General features: G+C 39.5%; 1 long non-coding RNA gene across 1 annotated transcript in view; it reads left to right on the top strand.

The window, feature by feature from the left end:
• Window positions 1-8033: 8033 nt before the first annotated feature.
• Window positions 8034-24674, top strand: part of LOC136176446 (uncharacterized) — a 40438-nt gene continuing 23797 nt past the window's right edge. The window contains exons 1-2 of the long non-coding RNA XR_010664586.1: window positions 8034-8237; window positions 13260-13361. This is a non-coding gene — a long non-coding RNA (uncharacterized lncRNA). The remainder of the gene's footprint in view (window positions 8238-13259; window positions 13362-24674) is intronic.

Here is a 24674-nt window from a genome sequence, read left to right as displayed (position 1 = left end):
GATGGAAAAGCTCTATACAGTCAGCAAAATTAAGACCGGGAGCTGACTGTGGCTCAGACCATGAACTCCTTATTGCCAAATTCAGACTGAAATTGAAGAAAGTAGGAAAACCACTAGAGCATTCAGGTATGACCTAAATCAAATCCCTTACGATTATACAGTAGAAGTGACAAATAAATTCAAGGGATTAGATCTGAGAGAGAGAGTGCCTGAAGAACTATGAACAGAAGTTTGTAAGACTATATAGGAGGTGGAACCATACCCAAGAAAAGAAATGCAAAAAGACAAAATGGTTGTCTGGGGTGGCCTTAGAAATAGCTGAGAAAAGAAGAGAAGTGAAAGGCAAAGGAGAAAAGGAAAGATATCCCCAGGTGAATGCAGATTTCCACAGAATAGCAAGGAAAGATAAGAAAGCCTTCCTCAGTGTTCAGTGCAAAGAAATAGAGGAAAACCATTGAATGGGAAAGACTATGGATCTTTTCATGAAAATTAGAGATACCAAGGGAATATTTCATGCAAAGAGGAGAACAATAAAGGACAGAAATGGTATGGATCTAACAGAAGCAGAAGATATTAAGAGTAGATGGCAAGAATATACAGAAGAACTACACAAAAGAGATCTTAATGACCCAGATAATCACAATTGTGTGATCACTCACCTAGAGCCAGACATCCTAGAGTGTGAAGTCAAGTGGGCCTGAGGAAGAATCACTACAAACCAGGGTACGGTAGGTGATGGAATTCCAGCTGATCTATTTCAAATCCTGAAAGGTGAGGCTGTTTAAGTGCTCAACTCAATATGCCAGCAAATTTGGAAAACTCAGCAGTGGCCACAGGACTGGAAAAGGTCAATTTTCACTCTATCCCAAAGAAAGGCAATCCCCAAGATGTTCAAACTACCACACAATTGCACTTATTTCACATGCCAGCAAAATAATGTTCAAAATTCTCCAAGCTAGGCTTCAACAATACATGAATCCAAAACTTCCATATATTTTAGCTGTGTTTAGAAAAGGCAGAGGAACCAGACATCAAAATGCCAACATCCACTGAGTCATAGAAAAAGCAAGAGAATTCCAGATAACCATCTACTTCTGCTTCAGTGACTATGCACATCCTTTCAGTTGTGGATCACAACAAACTGGAAAATGTTTTAAGTGATAGGAATACCAAACCACCTTACCTGCCCCCTGAGAAATCTGTATGCAGGTCAAGAAGCAAGATACAACCAGACATGGAACAATGGACTGGTTCCAAATTTAGAAAGCAGTACATCAAGACTGTATATTGTCACCCTGCTTATTTAACTTATATGCACAGTACATCATGTGAAATGTCAGGCGGCTGGATGAAGTACAAGCTGGAATCAAGATTGCCAGGAGAAATATCAATAACCTCAGATATGCTGATGACACTACCATTATGGCAGAAAGCAAAGAGGAGCTAAAGAGCCTCTTGATGAAGGTGAAAGAGGAAAGTGAAAAAACTGGCTTAAAACTCAACATTCAAAGTAAGTGGATTAAAAAAAAAAAACCTCAACGTTCAAAAAAATGAAGATCATAGCATCCAGTCCTATCACTTCATGGCAAGTAGATGGGGAAACAACGGAATCAGTGACAGACTTTCTTTTCTTGGGCCCCAAAATCACTGCAGATGGTACTGCAGCCATGAAATTAAAAGACGCTTGCTCCTTGGAAGAAAAGCCATGACCAACCTAGATGGTCTATTAAAAAGCAGAAACGTTACTTTGCCAACGAAAGTCTGTCTCGTCAAAGCTGTGATTTTTCCAGTAGTCATGTTTGGATGTGAGAGTTGGACAATAAAGAAGGCTGAGTGTCAAAGATGTGATGCTTTTGAATTTTGGTGTTCGAGAAGACTCTTGAGAGTCATTTGGACAGCAAGGATATCCAACCAATCAGTCCTAAAGGAAATCAGTCCTGAATATTCATTGGAAGGTCTGATACTGAAGCTGAGGCTACAGTACTTTGGCCACCTGATGTGAAGAGCCGACTCACTGGAAAAGACCCTGATGCTGGGAAAGCTGAAGGCAGGAGGAGCAGGTGACAACAGAGGATGAGATGGTTGGATGACATCACTGACTCAATGGACATGAGTTTGAGCAAGTTCTGGGAGATGGTGAAGGACAGGGAAGGCTGGCTTGTTACTACTGTCTGAGAGGTCACAAAGCATCGGACACAACTCATTGATGAACAACAAAAGCTTTCTAGATTTCTCACTAGAATGCCTGAAAGAACTATGGAGAGGTTTATAAGACTATATAGGAGGTGGTGATCAGAACTCTATATTTTCACACATCTTTAACTTCCATGGCTTGTTTATTAACTCTTGTTCCATTAATTCCTTGCTTAGAGGGCCCTAACCTTGCAGAAACATGAAAATATTTACTTGTTGGCAAAGAAAGAGAAGGAAAAAACTGAGGTAAAAAGATGGCAGAATACAATAAAAAAGGGGGAGGGCTACAACAAGTAATCAAATTCTAGGAACTAACAAAAATGTTAGTCTGAGCGAGACAACCTACAGAACTCATTCAAAACTGCGTGAACCAAGGTAGACCTGTGGGATTAAACATGAGAAGGCAGCTAAAATAATACAAAAGATGAAAGTAATGAGCTGAGGCACTGTGAAGAGAGTCCCTGAGGAACATGAACTTTATGAGAAAAAGACCATTGCAAGGATCCCAAGAGAGAATATCCATAGGACTAGAATAAAATCAAAGGAATCTGTAGTGTTACAAAAAGTAGAAAACTTTAAGATGAGCAGGACTGTCAAATATTCTTTTAAGCAATTTAACAGAGGCAAATAATTGCTACGAAATAAAATAAATAAGAAGATATTGGCTAAAGATGTTCGTAGGAACACAAAATGTGTTCAAGCTCTTTGAGGAATGATTGGATGGCACTGAAGGGGTGATACAAATTTAATTTTTGAAAGTATATAAGCTATTAAGAGACAGGAAAGAGTTAATAATAACTGGAAAAAGAAACTGTGTTATGCTGACATGTTTGAAACTTCATAATGTTGTTAAGTATATAATTCATAGAGTAAGGGTCCTGAGAAGGGCTGGAGATGGCATAGGCAGAAGCTATCAATGGACAGGAAGAAGAGTCCTTCTTTAATAATATAAAAAGAGGAAATGTCAGGCAGATATGTTCTTAGGTTCCAGGACAGAAATTTGAGAGACTTATTTTCTGATACTTTGCTTTTCTCCATGAATTAGAAGGTGGGTGATGAGGGACAAAATGGAATCATAATAAGAGTGGGTAACTATTTCAACAGATGTTATAGAGAATTGAAGAGTGAAGAGTAAAGACACAAGGACACTTGGCTAGGCAGCAATAAAATTTGAAACCATTGTGTGATTGTTTTTTTAAGCATTACTCAGAAACCCAGCAATGGGAATAAAGAAGATAAAATGTTGAGTGTTCAGGATTGGTGTGTCTCAGGGTGTCTGTGACAGATGGACAATGGGTAAACAGACATAAGGATATCGGCAAGAAAAAAGGTTGACATTACACATTTTCATGAGGCAATTTTGTTCCCCAAAGGACATCTGATAATGTTGGAGACATTATTGATTGTCATAAGAATAGGCTATGGATGAAATAGCAGTTATTTTAAATTATAGCTCTGATATAAACTTTAGTACAAAAAACTAGTGGTCACTGTTGGCAGAATTGCCAGAAGCCCAACTTTAGGCTTGCCCTGACATTCAAAAGGAATTCCTTAGCTAAAATAGATCTAGGACCTTCCAAAATTGGTCTAGAAGTTCAGTAAGGAAGAAATAAACATGAACACACTTATCAATATGATTTTCCCACCCTCTGCGGGGCTCCCTTCTGGCTTCACTCTTTGTAGAAAGACTTGTACTTTTACAGAACCGTGGAGCTTTTGATGAATTTCTTTACCACCAAGGATCATGACTTTTTTTGTTGGGGTTTTTTTTTTTTTTTTTTTTTCAGATTAAAAGCTCATCGATCATTTCTGTTGGATGAACCTCTCTGGTATACCATCTGAAGGGTATTAGGGGAAAAAATGTCATATTCCTCTAAAGACTGAAAAAGAAACATAATATTACTGATTCAACATGATAGCTGTTTCGAAGGCAGAATTAAAGTAACATAATTTCAGCAGCTTCCTCTTTTCTTCTAATACCAGAGTTCATTGTTATTTTATACACTGAGGCACTTTGGAACCTCTCAGATGCTTTTAATCCGTCACTTACTTGTTGGCAATTACTACTTCATCTTCGGTCTTTATGCTCTTAAGAATTTGAGCTCATAAAACAACATTGTTCTTATAATTGTGGAAAAACCACAGGAAAAGAAAAATTCCCTGTCTTTATCAAGCCCCACTTGTGAACATTTCTATATTTATTATACTTATTAAACTTTAACATATTTTAAATTTAAGGTGGAATTGCACTCTCTTTTTGAAAAAGGGGGAGAAATCAAGAAATTATTCTCACTGAACTACACTGGGAACATACATTAAGGGGTGTAAAAAAATTAAAGCGACTCCCCATGTTGCAAAATGAAGTTTAAAAGGCGTCTGAACTAAAGCTAACATCACATGCGGCCAATGCCCAGGCAGAATGGAGGGATGCTAACCATGCCTGCCTGCAGTGTCACAGGAGCCAATTCATGGGAGAAGAATGAAGGGACTTAATTAAAGGTGGATGATGTCACTTGAAACAACTTTTGGACTGAGGTTAAGTCAGGGTTAAGTTCAATTCTATGAGGAGTCCCTCTATGCCATGTCAGTGGACAGTTCAAACAAAGTTGATAGAAGGGAGGTAAAAGCCAAGAAGTTAAAAGTCGCACAGTAAAATAAGTATCAATGTGTAAAAAAATGATGACAGTTTAAAGCATTTTGAATGCTGAAAATGTTTAAGCAGGAGCATCAGAAACAGGCTTACAAAAGCTGTTAGACCCCAGTAAGGGTGGAGCTTTTATAAGATATATCCAATGAATCCTGGCTCTTTGAAAAGGGCTCCATTTCAAATGAGTCACTTACATACTTTCCCCTACACATCAAGAGCACCATCTTAAAAGGACCAAGGAACACTAGAAAAATCTTGTGGATAGTACACATTTTAATAGCATGTTAAGATTATGTAGGCAGGGTACACGGTTGAGAAATGTGAATTTGATCTACATAAGTAAATGATCTTTGTAAAATAATTTTAAGGAAGAAAAATTTACTCTTGGTACTATGAATTTTGCCTAAAATGTTTGACAAACAAGATATATCAATGTAACAGTCAAGAAATATGTATTGATTTCCCCATTGATAGACATTAATATAATGTCTGGAAATGTTTTAGAAAATGTAAAGATGAAATGGACATGACCATATCTTTAACAAGTAAGAGAAACAGGTATTAAACAAATGGTAACAATTAATTTAGGTAGGCATAAATATAAGAAGTCTATAACAGGTATAACCAATGTCATGAGGAAAAATGATAGGTATGATCAACATCATGAGGAAAAATTATGGCCTCCTTCATCTAGGAATAGTAACAATTATATGATAGGTATAATTAATGTTGTGAGGGAAAAAAAACAACAACCAGTATCCTTCACCTAATTTATTTTTTTTTATTTTATTTTTTTTTCTTCACCTAATTTAGAATTATAAACATGGATTATAAGCCTACCCCAGTAAGACTGGTGCATCTAACCACATGAACCAGGTCTAATCACATGGTTCCTCTAACCACGTGGACCACACCCTTGTCTAATTTAATGAAACTATAGACTGTGCCAAGTAGGATCACCCAAGATGGACGAGTCATGGTGAAGCGGTCTGACAGAATGTGGTCCACTGGAGAAGAGAATGGCAAACCACTTCAGTATTCTTGTCTTGAGAACCCCATGAACAGAATGAAAAGGCAAAAAATAGTACGCTGAAAGACGAACTCCCCATTCGGTAGGTGTCCGATATGTTACTGGAGATCAGTGGAGAAATAACTCCAGAAAGAATGAAGAGACAGAGCCAAAGCAAAAACAATAGCCAGTTGTGGATGTGACTGGTGATGAAAGAAAGGTCTGGTGCTGTAAGAGCAATATTGCATAGGAACCTGGAATGTTAGGTCCATGAATCAAGATAAATTGGAAGTGGCCAAACAGGAGATGGCAAGAGTGAACGTCGACATTTGAGGAATCAGCAAATTAAAATGGACTGGAATGGGTGAATGTCACTCAGATGATCATTATAACTGCTACTGTGAGCAAGGATCCCTTAGAAGAAATGGAGTAGCCATCATAGTCAACAAAAGAGTCTGAAATGCAGTACTTGGATGCAATCTCAAAAACAACAGAATGACCTCTGTTTGTTTCCAAGGCAAACCATTCAATATCACTGTAATCCAAGTCTATGCCCCAAACCGTAATGCTGAAGAAACTGAACTTGAACAGTTTCTTCAGCAGAAGAACAGAAGAAACTTGAACGCTTCTATGAAGACCTACAAGACCTTCCAGGACTAACACCCAAAAGGATGTTATAGGGGACTGGAATGCAAAAGCAGCAAGTCAAGAAACACCTGGAATAACAGACAAACTTGGCCTTGGAGTACGGAATGAAGCAGGGCAAAGGCTAATAGAGTTCTGCCAAGAAAATGCACTGGTCATAGAAAACACCCTCTTCCAAAAACATAAGAGAAGACTTTACAAATGGACATCACCAGGTGGTCAACATTGAAATCAGACTGATTATATTCTTTGCAGCCAAAGATAGAGAAGCTCTATACAGTCAGCAAAAACAAGACCGGGAGCTGACTATGGCTCAGATCATGAACTCCTTATTGCCAAATTCAGACTGAAATTGAATAAAGTACAGAAAACGACTAGACCATTCAAGTATGACCTAAATCAAATCCCTAATGATTATACAGTGGAAGTGAGAAATAGATTTAAGGGACTAGATCTGATAGACGAGGGCCTGTGTTTCTCCACTTCCCCCTCCAGACTGTGACCCTGGTGCTTCTTTTCATCACAGCCCCCACTGAATGCTCAGGGCACAGCTGGTAATTGAATAGATCAGAGGCTCCATTCCTCCTCTGAGAAGCTCGGATGCTAGTAGGAGGAGGTATAGGCCAGGTCAGGGGCAGGGGAATGTGTAGGAGTGCAAGGGACACTCTCCTCGACCCCGTACTGGACACATGACCCCTTTGATGGGAACCTCTCATACTACACACCCAGCAGGGAAAGCACAGCACAGACCCTACCTCTGAGAGACTTCAGGACACCAGCATTCCTTGGGCCCCAGGAGGGAATGTGAGAGGATCCACAGGAACCAGGGGCTTTGAGAGGGACCTTGAAGAGGACCCTCAGCCTCCTCTTGTCCACTTCAGCCGGGGGGTGTCTCATTCCCTTCTCAGGACTCCTCACCACAGCCAGTGCAGATGTTCTGACCTTGATTCCATACGAGGTCCAACAAGGTGGTCTTTGCCTCAGTCCAAGGAGAAATGATGCATGTTTCTGTCACCGTTGCCACCCCAAGGTCCACCCCTCCCCTGACCCCACTGTCTATGCTCCCTTCCTCTGACGTGTGTCAGTGTATACTTGTGTGCACACGCAGAGAATCTGCTCCACATTGCCAAAATATCCTGGGGTCTTAGCACCTCTAATTCCCACGGCAAACTACGTGGCAGGGAGACAGCCCTAGCCTAGGAGATCCTAACTCTCCCTTCATCTCAAGACTCTGCCCCTGCCAAGGCTGATTAGTAGTAAAACACACACACACACACACACACACACACACACACACACACACACTAAATAAAACTTCACAGGCTAAAACGTATTGACTGAAAATTTATAGAAGCAATATATAAGTTTGGTACCTATTATCTGACTCAGTTGACCAAGTAGAAATTATTATTCTTAAATCTTACAAAGACAGAATCTATAGTCATGAAATTATGATTAGGATAAGAAAACTTGACATTTATTTTTTTAAAAAACTGATATCAAGTCGAACACTAAGGAAATGTAAAATAAAGATTTTCCAGCCAGGAGTCCTGAGGCTGACAAACGCCCCTCCCCGCCCCCACTGGGCCTGGAGCGAGTGCGCAGGCGCGAGAGGCTGCAGGCGAGAGGGCGGAGGCACAGGGACGCCTGAGCTCCCGGGACCGCTCCTGAGGGAAGGGAAGGTGGAGACTGGGTCGGTCCCCACTGCGAAAGGCCCCGGACCGGGGAGCAGGACAGACACGAGTAAGTGCAGCTCTATCCGCAGCCCCTCACCGCGCGCCCCCGCCTGCCCAACGGCCAGCGGCCCCCGACTCCTCCAGCCTCGGGGAGCGCGAGCCTCGCTGGGTCCTCGGGTCCGGGGTCGCCGCCACCGGCCGCAGGGTGAGGACCCCGGGCCGGGGCCCAAGACGGTCGTGGAACGGTGGGCTCCCCGCGCGCTCGCAGCCCTCCCTGCTCGGCGCCCCTCGACCGCGGGGGGCGGCCTCTGGGTCTGTGGGCGCCGCCTGGACCCGGTCGCCGCGGGCTCGCGGGTTCGGGAAGGGGAGGTGCCTCCGAGGAGCCCGAAGTCGGGGCCGCGGGGTGCGCGTCGGGCGCGTTGGGTCCGCAGGTGTGAAGAGGTCTCTGCTCCCGGGATGCGCGCTGGTGATGGGGGCGCACAGCTCGGGGATCCTGTTCGCTGGCCGCCAACAGCGGGTGTTCAGATGGGGCTCCGAGCTCTTTGCTAAAGCCTTCTGAAGGATAGGCTACAAAAGGTTATTAACGTTCACTTTCAGCGTTTTCAGGCTTTATTGACGGTCACTGACTCTAAGAGCGCGTCTTGGAGGGCAGTTTGTGACATACTAACATCTAAGCAAAGTTTGAAATAAAACTATTCCCGCCTTTTTATGTTTTGGGGGATGGTGAAGAGTTTTTCTTGATTCCTAACGACTTTTGGGGACTTTTGGCGAAGCTGCACTGCTCTTAAATGGTGATAGTATTGTCGCTAAGTCATGTCCCAACTCTTGGGACACCATGGACTGTAGCCCTTCAGGCTCCTCTGTCCGTGGAATTCTCCAGGCAGGAATACTTGAGTGGGTTGCCATTTGCTTCTCCAGGAGATCTTCCCAACCCAGGAATCGAAGCCGTGTCTCTGGCATTGTAGGCAGATTCTTTAGCAACTGAGCTACTAGGGAAGCTCCTAAGTTAAATGAGCATTTAAAAAATACTTCTTTGAGCAGTTACCATAGACGCTCAAATATTTGAGAATTTTAGTTAAAGTAATGGGCGTGGTTTCTTTGGTTTTTTGTTTGGTTTTGGGTCTTTGGTTATTTTTTGTTGTTGGTTGGCTGGTTTTGGGATTTTTGGATTTCTTTGGGTCGGGGTAAAGTTTGCATCAGGAAGCGATGGTATCCAAATCAGGAGAAATGTTTATTTCATGGTGTTCTGGTATGCAGTGTTGCAGTTTAAAGTATCTAATCCTGGTTAAATCTCAGATTGGCTCCAGCAAATGGATATTTTTATTGAGAATAGTTTGGGTTTTGTTCTGTGGGTTTTTTATGTGCTTTTCTTTTTTAGTACAATCTGCTTATTTAGCATGCTTCGAATCATAATAGATTGTAGTTAACACTGGTGGTTGATGCAAGGAACAATGCTTTGTAACACAGAGATGGGTTGTCTTTTTCTACAGAAATTTTTTCTTGAGTCAGTAAATTTCCACGTAAAACTCTCAGGAGTGACTTTTGTTATAGCACTTTGGTCTCTGTAATGAGGAATAAAGCATATCATTTCACTGTTGAAGATAATGGCATATACTATAAAGATAGGCATCGGGTACATAAAAGGAATTCGAGCTTTGAGTTTGGTGAATTAGTGTCCTCAATGAAATGGCTTGTCTCTTCGAAGAGAAGGAGAGCGATAACCACATGGTGATGACCAGGGTTCTTTCCCTACCTTGAACACCAAGAGGAACGGGAGGAGACAAGAGTGATTTTCAGAAGAACTGACGTTCATTTATCAACCACGTACCCTCGTTCCTTGCTGTTTCTTAATTCCCAGAGAAATTAAAAACGTGGTTCCTAACCAGGATATTTGAATGGGAAAGGTCCTTTCAGTTCCCAGGCAGGTAACTGAATCCATTGTATAAGCGTTCATCTGCCTGTACCTTGGAAGTAACACTGAGAAAATCGTCTTCTCTAATGGATGAAGTGGGCAGAATAGGAGGGTGGTGGAGCTTTTTGGGGCAAGTTTTCCAAAAGTTGGAGCAAAAGTAAATCACTCTCTTCAAAGGAACAGACTCATTAGATACCAGCATTTGGGCCTTAAGGTCTTTTGCAACATCATGTAGCTTGTTAGTAAAAATACTCCAGACCAGAGAAAAATCCACGTGGTCAAATGCTTATTGGATGAAAAGTAATGAAAGAAAAAGAACATGCTGAAGATTTTTAATATCTGGTATTTGACCCAGATCAGTTGACTGAGTACAAATAAAGGTCAGTCAAGAAATCTTCCAGAGAGAGAATTTAGTCATTCAGCTGTGATGTGGACAAGAAACCTGCTATTTATTTGTTAAAAATTAATCCCAACTAAAATACTTTGTTAATTAGCAATAAATATGGATAAACTGCAAGTAGTTTACTATGCTGTGTTTTCAAAGCAGGATCAAGGAATTAAAAGTTACTGAAGTTTTCTCTGGAAAGTACTTTCTCAACATTATTTTTCAAATATTGTAATTCTGATTGCAGTGTGTATGAATCTCAGAGTAAAATCTGTTGAGGAATTGATATTCTCTGAGGTCAAAGACTGATTCAGAAGAGCAGGGTTAAATTGGAGGGTAAAAGTGTCAATAACACAAATTGATGTCTGTCATTTAAAATGTACTAGATTGAGGGCCATTTAAGTTGATCGTATAATTAGCATAATTGTGCGTATAATGGTTTATGCTAAATTACCACACAACTCCCCAAATTTCAGCAGCACAGCACTATGGTTCCCACATCACAGCCCTGGGTGGGTATTCACTTTGGGGAGACTGCACTCCTTCAGATGGTCATTCAGGAACCCAGACTCCTCCCATCCTATACCGTCTCCCTTCCCTTAGACCTCATCCCCATCTGCATCCATCAGCAGAAGGGGTCAAGAATATGGAGAAATGCATATGGAAGTTTCTGATGAGCCAGGTCTGGAAGGATCCAGGTCAGTTTCTCTGCTGCTGTTTTGGCCACAGTCCATTTCTGTGGCCACAAGAGAGACTGGGGATTCTTCCAACTGTTGTCCCCAGGAAGGGAGAACAATTAAAGTTGTCAGCGACCGTGAGTCATTCATTTCGATTTAATTCGTTTTCAAATCTTTATTGGCTGTTTGCCATACACCAAGCGCTGTGCAGAGTGTGACCTGAGAATTGGTTGAGCAGCATCTTGATCTTGGAGGAGTTGTGAATCCTCAGGAGAGAAGACAGAGTATGAAGTGCCTGCCATCCTAGGAGAAAGGGATTAAGAGAACCTGCTTTGAAAGTTCAGGGAATGATTCTAGATTTGAAAGCTGCCTGGAAATGATTGATTTGAATTCCACTTTCAGAGATGAACAAGATATGATTGTGAAAGAAGCTAGCATCAGGAGCCGTAGAAACAGGTCCTGCGATACAGGGTATCATAAAGAATATCATGTCGTCATTGTTCAGTTGCTAAGTTGTGTCGGTTTCTTTGTGACTCCATGAAACTAAGAACAGATATATCATTTTACAGCTAAAGCAGCTGAAGCCTAGAGTAGGAAGGTGACCATCCAGGTCAGGTAAAGGGGTTGAAGATCAGGTTTCAAGCTGAGAAAGAGTCCACGGGGACTCAGTCTGAGCAGTTCAAACACTGAAAGGAGACCACTAATGTTCTGGGAAGGCTGGCATCTGGCCTCAGTGTGGGATTTGAGACAGAGAGTGGGCCCAGGGGGAACTGAGCCTCTGCAGTGGGCAGAGGAGGCCACCCCATCTCCGAAAAGTGCCACTCACCTCAGAGTGGGTGGAATGAGCAGTGAATTCTAGTCCACCTGAGAAAGCAGTCCAATCTGAATAACTCTGAGTTTAGGTTTATCTTACATACTTCTTAAGAAAGAACTTGGACAAGGCCAAGTCAAGTGCAGCCTCTTGAATTCCACACCCAGTATTCATTGGTGGAAGTGCTTAAACCCTCCAAGTGATTCCAGTATTTTAATTTTACTCTGTATTTAATTCCAACAGTCCTATGATTACTTAATGAGCAAATAACTGGAATCAAAAAGAGTGTGAATGTATTTTTAATGTGAGGACAGATGAAGTGAAGCAGTCTGGAAGAGGGAACCAATAAAAAGGGATCTTGGTAAATAAATAAAGACATCGTTTAGAAATGGAGAGGTATTTGGAAGGAAATTAGTGCCTGACACCATACTCTGCTCTTTGCATGTTTAGGAGCTAGTTTCTGATGTTATTTTCACCACAGATCTCCGTGTGGTGAATTGTATTTGACCTCCACACTATTTATCTCCTGGACACATTGTGAAATTTTGAGAAGAAGCAGGTATTAGAATTTGTCTTGAGAGCAGCTATAAACATTTTCTGGAACCCCTCTAGGGTAGAAGAAAAAGGAAAGGAAAATGGAAACAAGGGATAAAGACAGCTAATAATGTTGGAGATACCACTGGGATTTGTGGTCTCTTTTTGAAATGGCTTACCTGGTGGTTGAGACAGGAAAGAATCCACCTGCAATGCAGAAGTCCTGGGTTCGATCCCTGGGTTGGAAAGATCCCCTGGAGAAGGGAACGACTACCCACTCCAATATTCTGGCCTGGAGAATTCCATGGACAGAGGAGCCTGGTGGGCTACAGTCCATGGGGTCACAAAGAGTCGGACACAACGGAGCACTTTCAATTCACTTTTTGAAACTAAATAGAAGAAGTCAGAACGTGACTGTTTCTTGATCATGGTTTGTTTTCATTTTTGTCTTTTTTTTCTTCCTCCTTCATCAGTTATTCCAGTTGATAGAACATTATGTCATCTTCAGTTTCAGTGTGAGTGCTTGTCTTGCTTCCATTTGTATTATTCATGCAAACGTTGATTGAACTGATGACCCCAAGTCATCAAGGAAACATTAAATACACTGATGAATACATTTCTTAATTTTAGAAAAAATTAATGAGTGAAGGTTAAAATACTCTTCTTAAATTTGTCATTTAAAAAATTCTCATATGCATACCTCATTGCCTAATACTGCCAGAAAAATGAAGAATTCTTATGTGTTAATGAGCCTGTATATTTTTTTACAGGTATGACTATTACCGAATGTAACAGCCCAGTTTGCTGGCCATGTCCTGTCTCCAGGAAAGTTGTAGCTGCTGTTGTTTCAGGTAGTCCCTTGGGTACCAGAGGTGAGTTTATGAAGCTATACTACCTTTTACACTTATTTAAAAAAATTGAAGTGTCGTTGATTTACAGTGTTGTATGTCAGCTGTACAGGTAAGTAATTCAGTTGTGTGTGTGTGTGTGTGTATCCTTTTCCATTACAGTTTATTACAAGGTATTGAGTAAGTTCTCTGTGCGATACAGTGGGTTCTTATTGTTTATTTTATATATAATATGCCTTGCGTGATTCACGCTGGTCAGACAACATGATTATGTTCACTTCTGATATAATCTTTTTAGGTACAGCCTTAAAGTCTTTGATAAGATATTTTAAAATAATTTTAGCATGTGTGTGTTCTAATTCCAGTGGTAGTTATTAGAGATATGATTTTGCATGAAGTATTTCTCTTTTTGTTCTTGACCAATTAAAAAAATTGTTTTTATTTTCTGATTGGTTTGCTAGATATTTGTGACTACATTAAAAATGTTAACTTTTGTCTCATCTTAAAATACGATCTGAATTAGCAATGAATATTGTGCTATACATAAGCGCTGTGACATAAATATAGTTTCTAACTTCATAAACACATAATCTAGAAGGGAACACAGACACATATGTAACAACTGCATTTGTTTACTGAGTGAAATAGCGAGATGGATAAAGTTCTAGTAAGCCTTGAACAGCCAAATCAGCTTCAGAAATAGATGTGCAGTTATTTTAAAATATTTTAAACATTTTCCAGCTACATGCAGAAAATAGTGTGAAAAAGGTATGGTTTTTACTATAAGCAATTTAGCATTTTGACATTCTGAGCATCCTCATCATGGAATTAAGTCCAGAAGGAGTTTTTTTCCATATCTCTTGAAATGGTCCTTGTTCGTCCACAATATTTCCCATAATAACAGAGGTGCTTCCAAGGGCAGGAAACGTCAACATTATTAAAGTTTCACAAAGCAAAGTCAATTTTAAGAATATGATGTCCCCAAACTGACAAAGGTCTTGAAAAATAATTTCAAGGGAGGCATAAATTATTTTCTGCTTGTCAAAGGGCAAAAATATTTAGGTTGAGCTAATGAATGGTAGAGTTTTAGAGTGGAGAATATCCTTAAAATATTACATAGATTTATACTGTCAGTAGATGCTACCTACATGAGGTTATTTGTATTTAAACAAATTTTAAAATTAAAACTGCAGTTTCTCAGTTGGATTTGCCATATTTTAAAGATGTTTATTAGCTACATGTAGCTAGTGAATACTGCATTGGATAGTACAGATACAAAACATTTTCATTATCATAAAAAATTCTATTGAGCAATACTAAATATATACCCAGATATTCATAGAGGAGGCAACCAAGTCTCAAGGAAGTAATAAAACTTCCAGAGGTCACACAGCTATGTTTTTAAAGAAACGCAGAATGATGCAAAGGAAGTAATAACAGAGGCATTAAAGAAACCCAGGAGGTTTCTGGAACAGATAAAGTAGAGTTTAACAGTGCAGGCTTAGTTGTTAGCAGGGTTGAAGCTCATGATCATTAGGACGACCTACCTGATTGCATTTGGACAGTTAAAATTTTATGCAGTGAATTAAAAGCAGAAAAATATTTCAATTTCAATCAAAAGCTGCCAGCTCCATATTTTTAGCCTGTGCTGTGCTTCCAGATTATGTTTATCACTTTAGTATACAGGGCACCACTCAAACCAAACCCGAAGTTTGGTTTGCCTGGCCCCAAGAAATGAAACAATCTTGAGGGGTTATGGCTATATTTGAAAAGGTTGATTTTTCAATGCATCATGCAGACTGGCCCTGTTTTAAAAGGGACTCCTGCCACCACATAGTCGAAATGTGAACTCTTTTCTCACTTGGCAAAAGTCAAAGATAGGCCCTGCATTTTTATTATTTCATTAAAATCCAAATATTATTTTTCCATTTTCTACCTTGTTTTCATCACAGTGTGATCAACTGTAGTCAAGAAAGGAAAGGTTAGATTTATCAATCGAAGTTTGATAAAGGCCCTCTAAATAATTGAACCCTCAGGAGAAACAATCCTCATGTATTCTTTTTCTGTTGCTTCAATATCTTAATAAAAAGTCATTTCAATATGTTTGGTCCTGTAGCAGAGATTCTGTGAAGTGCTTATCTTCCTCGGAGGTCCAGAAAGCCTGTGAGTGTGTGGATAAAGGTGGGTCTTAGAGAGAGAGAGGGAGGATGGAGAGAGACTTGATGCTGAGAGAGGACAATGTTCTAAAACCTCCTTGGGTTGAAGGTAGGGGAGCAGAAATACCCATGAGTAATCTAGAGTAAAAGTTAAATAATCAAGGAGATGAATACTCTGAAGGAATATGGTAACTTCCCTCCTAGAAATAAAAGTTACCCTTATTAATTCTCTTCCTTTTGCCCCAGAAAAGCATTAGTTAGGTCTAGAGAGGGGTATTATTGCCAGAAATGGAAAAGGCAGTTTGAAGAGACTAGCCTGGAGCAGAGAGAGCAAGAAAGCTGAGCCAGTAGATGGAAAGCAGACTTCATGGAAGTCTCCAGCTCAAGTTCTGGGAACACCAAGTTCAAGTCCAAAAGGGCCCACATGGGAACTGAGGAAGACTGGCAGAGAGGGCAAAGTTACACTGAAGGTACTTATTATGGTATTTATTATGGGATTGAACTCCTGAAAGGCCTTCCAGTAGCTTCCGATCTGTTCAAGAATCCTTCATGTCCTGCTGCTTCCCAGTGAGTGGCTCACAGCTTCAAGACCTCTTCTCCAGGCTAAAGAACTATTTGTAATATACCCTGCCTGTATTTTTCACTTTGGCAACCCAGACAAGGAAAGTTGAACAATTTTCAGATTCTAGAGCTTTTGCCCCAGCCCTGGAAATGCTGCAGACAGCCAATCTCAGCTAAAGGGAGCCACTTAGCCCAGGGTCACATCACCCCTTCGTACAATGCCCTTCATCCAATGACAGGTGTAAGAATATAAAAGTTAAGACATCCTCCTGAATTGGGACATCCCCCTGAAGGGGTCATCTCATTTTAAGAACTCTCCCCCAAAGGGTCACCTGAGGTTTCCTGAGGCTGCAACACAACTTTACTTCTACCTTTGCCCAATCTGATGTCCTTTTCTTCCATACATTGTTGATGCCAAGAGTTGTCCCTAATTAATCTCTTAGACACTAATCACTGTCTCAGGGTTAGCTCTGAACATGGTGGTATTTGTTTATGATTTGGAGTGCATACCTAGACTTTAAAGTGCAGCAGTGCCCAATTGCACAAATATGTCTTTCTATTTCTCTCTCTCATCTCTGTTTTCATTTTCTCTCTGCTAGATTAGTCAGGGGACTCCCAAGTTCTTCATTGTGTCATCCTGGTACCAAGATTCTCCTGGAAATTATAAAGTTATTCACCTTCTACATCAAGTACTTCTTATTTTTTCCCTAGAAACATAAATCATCCTTAAAAGGAATTAGAGTGTCAAATCTTAAATATATTTTAGTTTCTCCACCACTTTATACATTAAATGCTTTTTCCTGGAGACTGCTTCTGACATTGGCGTTCACTGTGCTCTCAAACTGCCTAATTTGGAAGCTACTCCTGTTTCCAAATGCTGCCTTCTGCTGGTCTCCTGAAGTTCTGAAGTCTGCCCTGCCTCCACTATTAGGTATAGTTCAGTAGTTGTCTACCTCAAGGTAATAGGGTATCTTTTGGAAGCTTTATTCTTTTTCCATTTACACAACACACACACACATATATGATTACATATATTATATAATTCTAATACTTAAGCGTCTATGTGACCACAGCTTTATCTGCAGCCCACAGGTTTTGCTACAGTATATTTTCATTCAGTTCAGTTCAGATGCTCAGTCATATCTGACTCTTTGCGACCCCATGAACTGCAGCATGCAAGGCCTCCCTGTCCATCACCAACTCCCAGAGTCCACCCCAACCCATATCTGTTGTGTTGGTGATGCCATCCAACTGTCTCATCCTCCATCGTCCCCTTCTCCTCCTGCCCTCAATCTTTCCCAGCATCAGGGTCTTTTCAAATGAGTCAGTTCTTCACATCAGGTGGCCAAAGTATTGGAGTTTCAGCTTCAACATCAGTCCTTCCAATGAACACCCAGGACTGATGTCATTTAGGATGGACTGGTTGGAGCTCCTTGCAGTCCAAGGGACTCTCAAGAGTCCTCTCCAACACCACAGTTCAAAAGCATCAATTCTTTGGTGCTCAACTTTATAGTCCAACTCTCACTTCCATACATGACCACTGGAAAAACCATAACCTTGACTAGACGGACCTTTGTGGCCAAAGTAATGTCTCTACTTTTTAATACGCTGCCTGGGTTGGCCATAACTTTCCTTCCAAGGAGTAAATGTCTTTTAATTTCATGGCTGCAGTCACCACCTGCAGTGATTTTGGAGCCCAGAAAAATAAAGTCAGCCACTGTTTCCACTGTTTCCCCATCTATTTGCCATGAAGTGATGGCACCAGATGCCATGATCTTCGTTTTCTGAATGTTAAGCTTTAAGCCAACTTTTTCACTCTCCTCTTTCACTTTCATCAAGAGGCTCTTTAGTTCTTCTTCATTTTCGGCCATAAGGGTGGTGTCATCTGCATATCTGAGGTTATTGATATTTCTCCAGGCCGTCTTGATTCCAGCTTGTGCTTTCTCCAGCCCAGCGTTTCTCATGATGTACACTGCATGTAAGTTAAATGAGCAGGGTGACAATAGACAACCTTGACGTACTCCTTTTCCTAATTCTGGAACCAGTCTGTTGTTCCATGTTCAATTCTAACTGTTGCTTCCTGACCTGCATACAGGTTTCTCAAGAGGCAGGTCAGGTAGTCTGGTATTCCTATCTCCTTCAGAATTTTCTACAGTTTATTGTGATCCACACAGTCAAAGGCTTTGGCATAGTCAATAAAGCAGAAATAGATGCTTTTCTGGACCTCTCTTGCTTTTTCGATGATCCAGCGGATGTTGGCAATTTGATCTCTGGTTCCTCTGCCTTTTCTAAAACCAGCTTGAACATCTGGAAGTTCACGGATCAGGTATTGCTGAAGCCTGGTTTGGAGAACTTTGAGCATTACTTTACTAGTGTGTGAGATGAGTGCAATTGTGCAGTAGTTTGAGCATTCTTTGGGATTGGAATGAAAACTGACCTTTTCCAGTCCTGTGGCCACTGCTGAGTTTTCCAAATTTGCTGACATATTGAGTGCAGCACTTTTACAGCATCATCTTTCAGGATTTGAAATAGCTCAACTTGAATTCCATCACCTCCACTAGCCTTGTTCGTAGTGATGCTTACTAAGGCCCACCTGATTTCATATTCCAGGATGTCTGGCTCTAGGTCAGTGTTTCATTATCATTCAATTAATAAAATTCTAATTCCTATTATGACTTTATCTTTGACATACATATTTATCAGAAGTATGTTTTGGTTTTTTTTTTTAATTTAATTTGTTTATTCAACTGCACCTGGTCTTAGTTGTGGCTTTCAGGATCTTCAGTCTTCATTGTAGCATGCAAGGTCGTTTAGTTGTGGCATGAAAACTCTTTGTTTGTGGGAACCAGTTCCCTGACTAGAGATGGAATTCAGGCTCCCTGCATTGGGAGTATGGAGTCTTAGTCACTGGACCACCATGGAAATCCAGAAGTGTGTTTTTAATGTCCAAATATTTGATAAAATATTGGTTATACATTTTTAAATTTCTTGATTATTCTGAGTCTTGTTTTATACCCAGCATTCAGTCAACTTAAAAATGTGCCATGTACACCTCAAAATTTGTATGTAAATGTGCATTTCATTCTTGTTAATGCAGTGTTTTATGCAAATGTAGGCCAAAGATTTTTTCAATTAATTTATTTTAATTGGATATAGTTACATTAAGGATATTGTGATGTCTTTTGCCATAGATCAACATGAAATGGCCACAGATATACATGTGTCCCCCCCAATTCTGAACCTCCTCTCCCATTTCCCACCCCACTGTATTCCTCTGGGTTTTCTCAGAGCACCGACTTTAGGTGCCCTGGTTCATGCATCAAATTTGCACAGGTCATCTATTTTACATATGGTAATGTACATGTTTCAGTGCTCTTCTCTCAAATCATCCCACTCTCATCTTTTCCCCCTGAGTCCAAAAGTCTGTTCTTTACATCTGTGTCATCTTTGCTGCCATGCATGTAGGATTGTTGGTACCATCTTTCTAAGTTCTCTATATATGCATTAATATAGAGTATTTGTCTTTCTATTTCTGGCTTACTTCACTCTGTATAATAGGCTCCAGGTTCGTCCACCTCATTAGAACTGACTCAGATGCATTCCTTTTTATAGCTGAGTAATATTTCATTGTGTGCATATAGCACAACTTTCTTATCCATTCATCTGCTGGTGGACATCTAGGTTGCTTCCTTGTCTAGCTTTGTAAATAGTGCTGCAGTGAATGTTGGGGTACATATGTCTCTTTCAATTCTGGTTTCCTCGGGGTGTATAGGCCAAAGACTTTAACAATGGTATTCAGATCTTCTGTAGTTTACTGATTTGTTGTTGTTCTGAATTATTGATCTAGGTAATTTAGATTTTATTTCTAGTTAGTTTTCAGAATTTCCCTTCATATATTGCCTCGAAGTTTAGTTTTATGACATGTTCCTTGTAAAGTAATGGTTGGTTTTATTATCCTGTCTTATCTCCAGTGATACTTTTTGCTTTCAAATCTCCCATTATTTTTTTTTCAGTTTTGCTTATTGTTTTTATGACATAATTTTTGCATCCTTTAACTTGCAGTCTGACTATGGTGTCTTGTAAGGGGCATAGAATTAAGATTTTTGTTTGTTTCAAAAAATCTCTGCCCTTTAATGTGACTATTTACAGTTAACGTATCTTATTATAGACCTTTTACTCCTTGTTTTCTGCTTGTCCTTCCTTTTTATGTCCCTCTGGCTCTTCCTTTTAAATTCATCAAACTCCATTTTCCCTTTATTAGCTCACAATGCTTATATAGGTAGCAATTACACATGCACCGTGACTTATTAGCTCTTTTACTGCTTCTCAAGCAGTGCTGAGACCTTAAATTTATTTTATTACTTTTTCCTCTTCCTCTTGTTTTCATGCATTCTAATTTTTATATATTTCATTATTACTCTTATGTGCAGTTAGATTTTATTCAGATTTATTCACTTACGCTTCCTTTCTGTTCTTTTTAATTCCTTTGTCAAGTCCTTATTTTCCTTTATGATAATTTTCCTTCTGCCTGCGGGTCTCCCTTTCAGTTGGTTCTGATGAGAACATATTCTCTAAATTTTGTTTGTTTGCAGATTTCCTTATTTCATCTTCCAAACAACATTTTCTCTGCCTCTAGAATTCTCAGTGAGCAGTTATTTTCTTTAGCACTTTCCATTATTTTCTAGTATTAATCATTTTTGTTGAGAAGTAAGCAGTAATCTTAATCTCATGCATTGTTGAAAGGTCAACTGTTGTTTTTCCTCTGGTTACTTCTAAGGTGTTCTGTTTTTCTTTGCTATTTGTAAATTGTACTCTGGTGGTGTTAGATATGGTTTCTTTATATTTACTCTTGTTGCGTTTTTTAGTGCTTGTTGAATTTATGGCTTGATATATTCTTTTTAGTTTTTGAGAACTCTCAGCTATTATTTCTAAATATTGTTCTCGCCCGAATCTCTCTCTTCTTTTCCCTTTGGACTCCAATGTAAACATATGATGAAAATGTTTACTGTGGCCCATATGTTTCAAATGCTCTTTTCTGTACTTTTTTATCCTTTTTGTTTTCCACGTTTAGTCTTAATATTTTTACTGCTACTCTATCTTCCAGTTCATTTATCTTTCTTCACCTGTGTTCAGTCCACTACTGAATTTAATTTTGAATTCTGTCAATTCAACTTTAATCAGTTTCTAGTTGTCTAGTTAAATTCTCTACCTTGTCATCTATTTTCCTGAACTTGGTAATATTTATCAAAATATATTTGAACTTTAATATCTAGGTCATCCATGATTCTGATTCTGTTTTTTATTCTAATTCTCCTTTTCTTGGGAGTCTTGGTGGTTCTTTGATGAACACCAGACTTGGGATATGACAAGTTGTAGAGAATCATAATGACATTCCAGTTGACCTTTGAACAACCTGGATTTAGATTGCACAGATCCACTTATATATGGATTTTTTCCCAACAACTGCAGCACTGCATGATCCGTGGTTGGTTGAATCCTCAGATGCAGAACCATAGATAGGAAGGGCCACCTATCAAGTGATATGTGAATTTTTGACTGCATAGGGAGTCGGTGTCTCTAAGTCTTGTATTGTTGAACAGTCAACTGTACTTTTTTCAAGAGAGAATTTCCTATTCCCAGGTAAGGAGCAGAAGGAAAGATCAGCTTATTGATCTTCAGTCATTGCACAAGCTTCATACTCATTTTCCTTCTTTATAGATGTTTCCATCAAGATAGCTGTTTCATCAACCTTCCTAACACACATTCACGTGGACACAGATACATATAGAAACCTCCAGTGTCCTAATTCATATCATTAGCTTTCCACCGGGCCACTATTTGGTGGGTTCTGAACCTCAGTTTTATCTCCTCAGCATTACAAGACTCCTGAGTCTTTGCTTTGACTTCAGTTAGCTTTTGTTTGACTTCTTAACATCTTGCCTTGTCTACCTACGTGGAAAATGTGATAACGTCAAGGGACACTTGCTGAATTGAGCTCGAGTCTCTGAATCTTTCCCATCTCTGGGATTTTGATCCTTAAAATTCTAGCTGCCTTGTTATTTCTAAAGTCCAACCCTGCTCTCTCCTCAGTCCTCCAATATTGTCCTAAGATCTACTGGCTTTTCTGCCTCTTAGGAGCCATATTTGGTTTCTCATGCTTTTGATTTTCATGAATAGTTTCTAAATGACTGGATTAGATAAAGCATGTGCAGAATACTGTTCTTACTTCTATGAGTTTCTTTTCTATTTTATTTTTCTATGTCATGGCTACCTCATTAGCTTTATAATGCTCACAGTCAAATGTTGCTTATGATTTATCTGACCTTTCTAGTATGGTTTCCTAAGGTAAACTGATATAGTTGGAAGCAGAAGTCCTTACCTACTATTGAAAAATTCTGTTTTAGCTTTCTATGAATTCTTTGATTTATTTTATTTTGTCCCATCTTCCATCACTTTTTCCTACCAGAAATTCCGATTCTCACAGTTAATTTTAAAATTAAAAATTATAATTAAACTAATATGTTAATAGTCAAGGGATTAATTTTGCTTTGAAGAAGAACACAGATTGATGAATGGAATATGGAGAATTTCTTAAGACCTTTGTCATTTCTAAGCATGGGAATCAGCCATCTGCACCATGATAAATTAGTCAGATATGTAAGGAAGCACTCATTATAAAATCAGCATTACTCAGTAACAATCTCAAAAGTTGCTTCACTTTCCTACTCATGTTACCAATTCCCAAATGTTCAATAGGAGCTTAGAATCATGAGATAGGCCATTTTCCATGTCCTATCTTAGTAACTATAATTATTGGGAAAACAAAACTATAAATAAGGATTTGCTATGAATATATTCAAACCTTTTGTTCCTAAACATCTTCTAGAAGAAGACTGAAAAGTTTGACATAGAAACACCTCTTGATAAGTAAGAAACAGTAAAATTTCTCATAATAGTTCTTTTCTGATCCCATTATGTGATTCTCAGGTTCACACAAAATTATTTTTATATGAACTTCACAAATCTTATTTTTACTATTAAATCAGTGGCCCCACTCTTTTGAAACATGGGGCAAAATAGTTGAAATTGGAACAATTTTCCAAAACCCAGGGCATATGACATATGTACCTATAGAACGCAATATTTCTGTCTGGTTCTGCGGTAGAATTTTTCATACCTGCCAGTCTAAGTTGACTATTGTTTTTACAGTGCGTTAGTAGAAATCAAATGGTAAATTCAGTCAAACAGTCATTTCATACATCAAAAAGAAAAATCAGTCAACACAACTGTCTGACTGAAATAAAGGAAGAAAACAATTCAAGGCAAACAGTTGTCCTAGGAGACTTGTATAAATGCAGTAGTGGTGTCATGTGCAGAATTAACCTTTCCCCACCTTTAACTGGAGAACATTCTGCCAGCCAATTCAGTCAGCTCAGATAACCCTGAATTTTAATATTCCAGTCTCATCACTCTCAGTTGATGGTGACTGCGCTTCCTTCTCCTTCCCCTGTCACTCAGTGGAGAACGTCAGAGCAGGAGGACAGTGATATCGACATACTGTAATGGCCTGCCCTGGACTCTACAGCTTCAAAGTTCTTAAGCTGACTCAATGATCTTACAGAGTCTGGTGCAGAAGGAATATGTGAATTAAATTACAGACCGTTGACTGCCTTCTAGCACTAACATCCCTTATTTCTGGTTCTAATATATCACTAAATACTCAGGAAGAAATTTTTGAGTGTTTAGCAGAAATATGGCTCCAAAGCAGACACATTGAAAAGAAACATTGTCATCTATGATTGGTTTTAAAGTTGACTTGTCTTTTACTCATAAACAGATTTAGTGTGAATTCAGTTTTGCTAAACGTTAGAGAATCTTTTGGAGGGACGTGCCAACTCTTTTGAGTTTTTTGCACTCTGACTTTTAAAGCAAGGATATTTTTCAAAAAGTTTAAGGGTTACTTGAATACTATAAAGATTATTTGTATTTTTGAGTTGCCAGTTCTGTAGAACAAATTTGTGTGCTTGAAGTTCTTAACTGTAGTACCTAGATGGCACGTGGAAAGCAAGCAAAAGAGATGACTTTTCTGCTTTGAGAGACTTCTGCCTATCTTTGTAAGTAACAGGACTCATTCCTCATGAAACAATGTTCAGAAAGGAAGGAAAGGTAGTTTTCTTAGTTGAAGCTTATGATACTGAAGAGGACTCTAAGAATAGCTTCATAAAGAGGATCTGCGTAAAACAGAAGTAACTCTAGGAAACATGTATTTTCTGATGGACTCTTATCTTTGTGATGGTGAAAAGAGGATATGGCAAGGAAGTGACACTAATACTGGCATGTTACATCAAGCTGTCTCCTGGGATGCAGGGGTAAGCACGTGGGACAATAAAAGCACTTGAGAAAGAGTCAGCTCTCAGCCATCCGTCACCTAGTTTGTGAGCATACTTGTGCCTCTCCTCCTCCTTTCCTTTTGACCATTTTACTTTTCTCAGCATATTTAAAAGAAGGTAAGGTGAAAAGAGTGGGTTAACTGTCAGATCAATCTCATTTTCTGTTTTATAGTACCTCTCACAGTTTGAGAACAGATAGAGAGCTTTGGAATAATGGGGAAAAAAAAAGT

The sequence above is a fragment of the Muntiacus reevesi genome, chromosome 10 (assembly GCF_963930625.1).
Source record: "Muntiacus reevesi chromosome 10, mMunRee1.1, whole genome shotgun sequence".
NCBI classification, from domain to species: Eukaryota; Metazoa; Chordata; class Mammalia; order Artiodactyla; family Cervidae; genus Muntiacus; species Muntiacus reevesi.
Note: the sequence above shows the minus strand (reverse complement) of the source record. Positions and strands in the feature narration are given on the sequence as shown.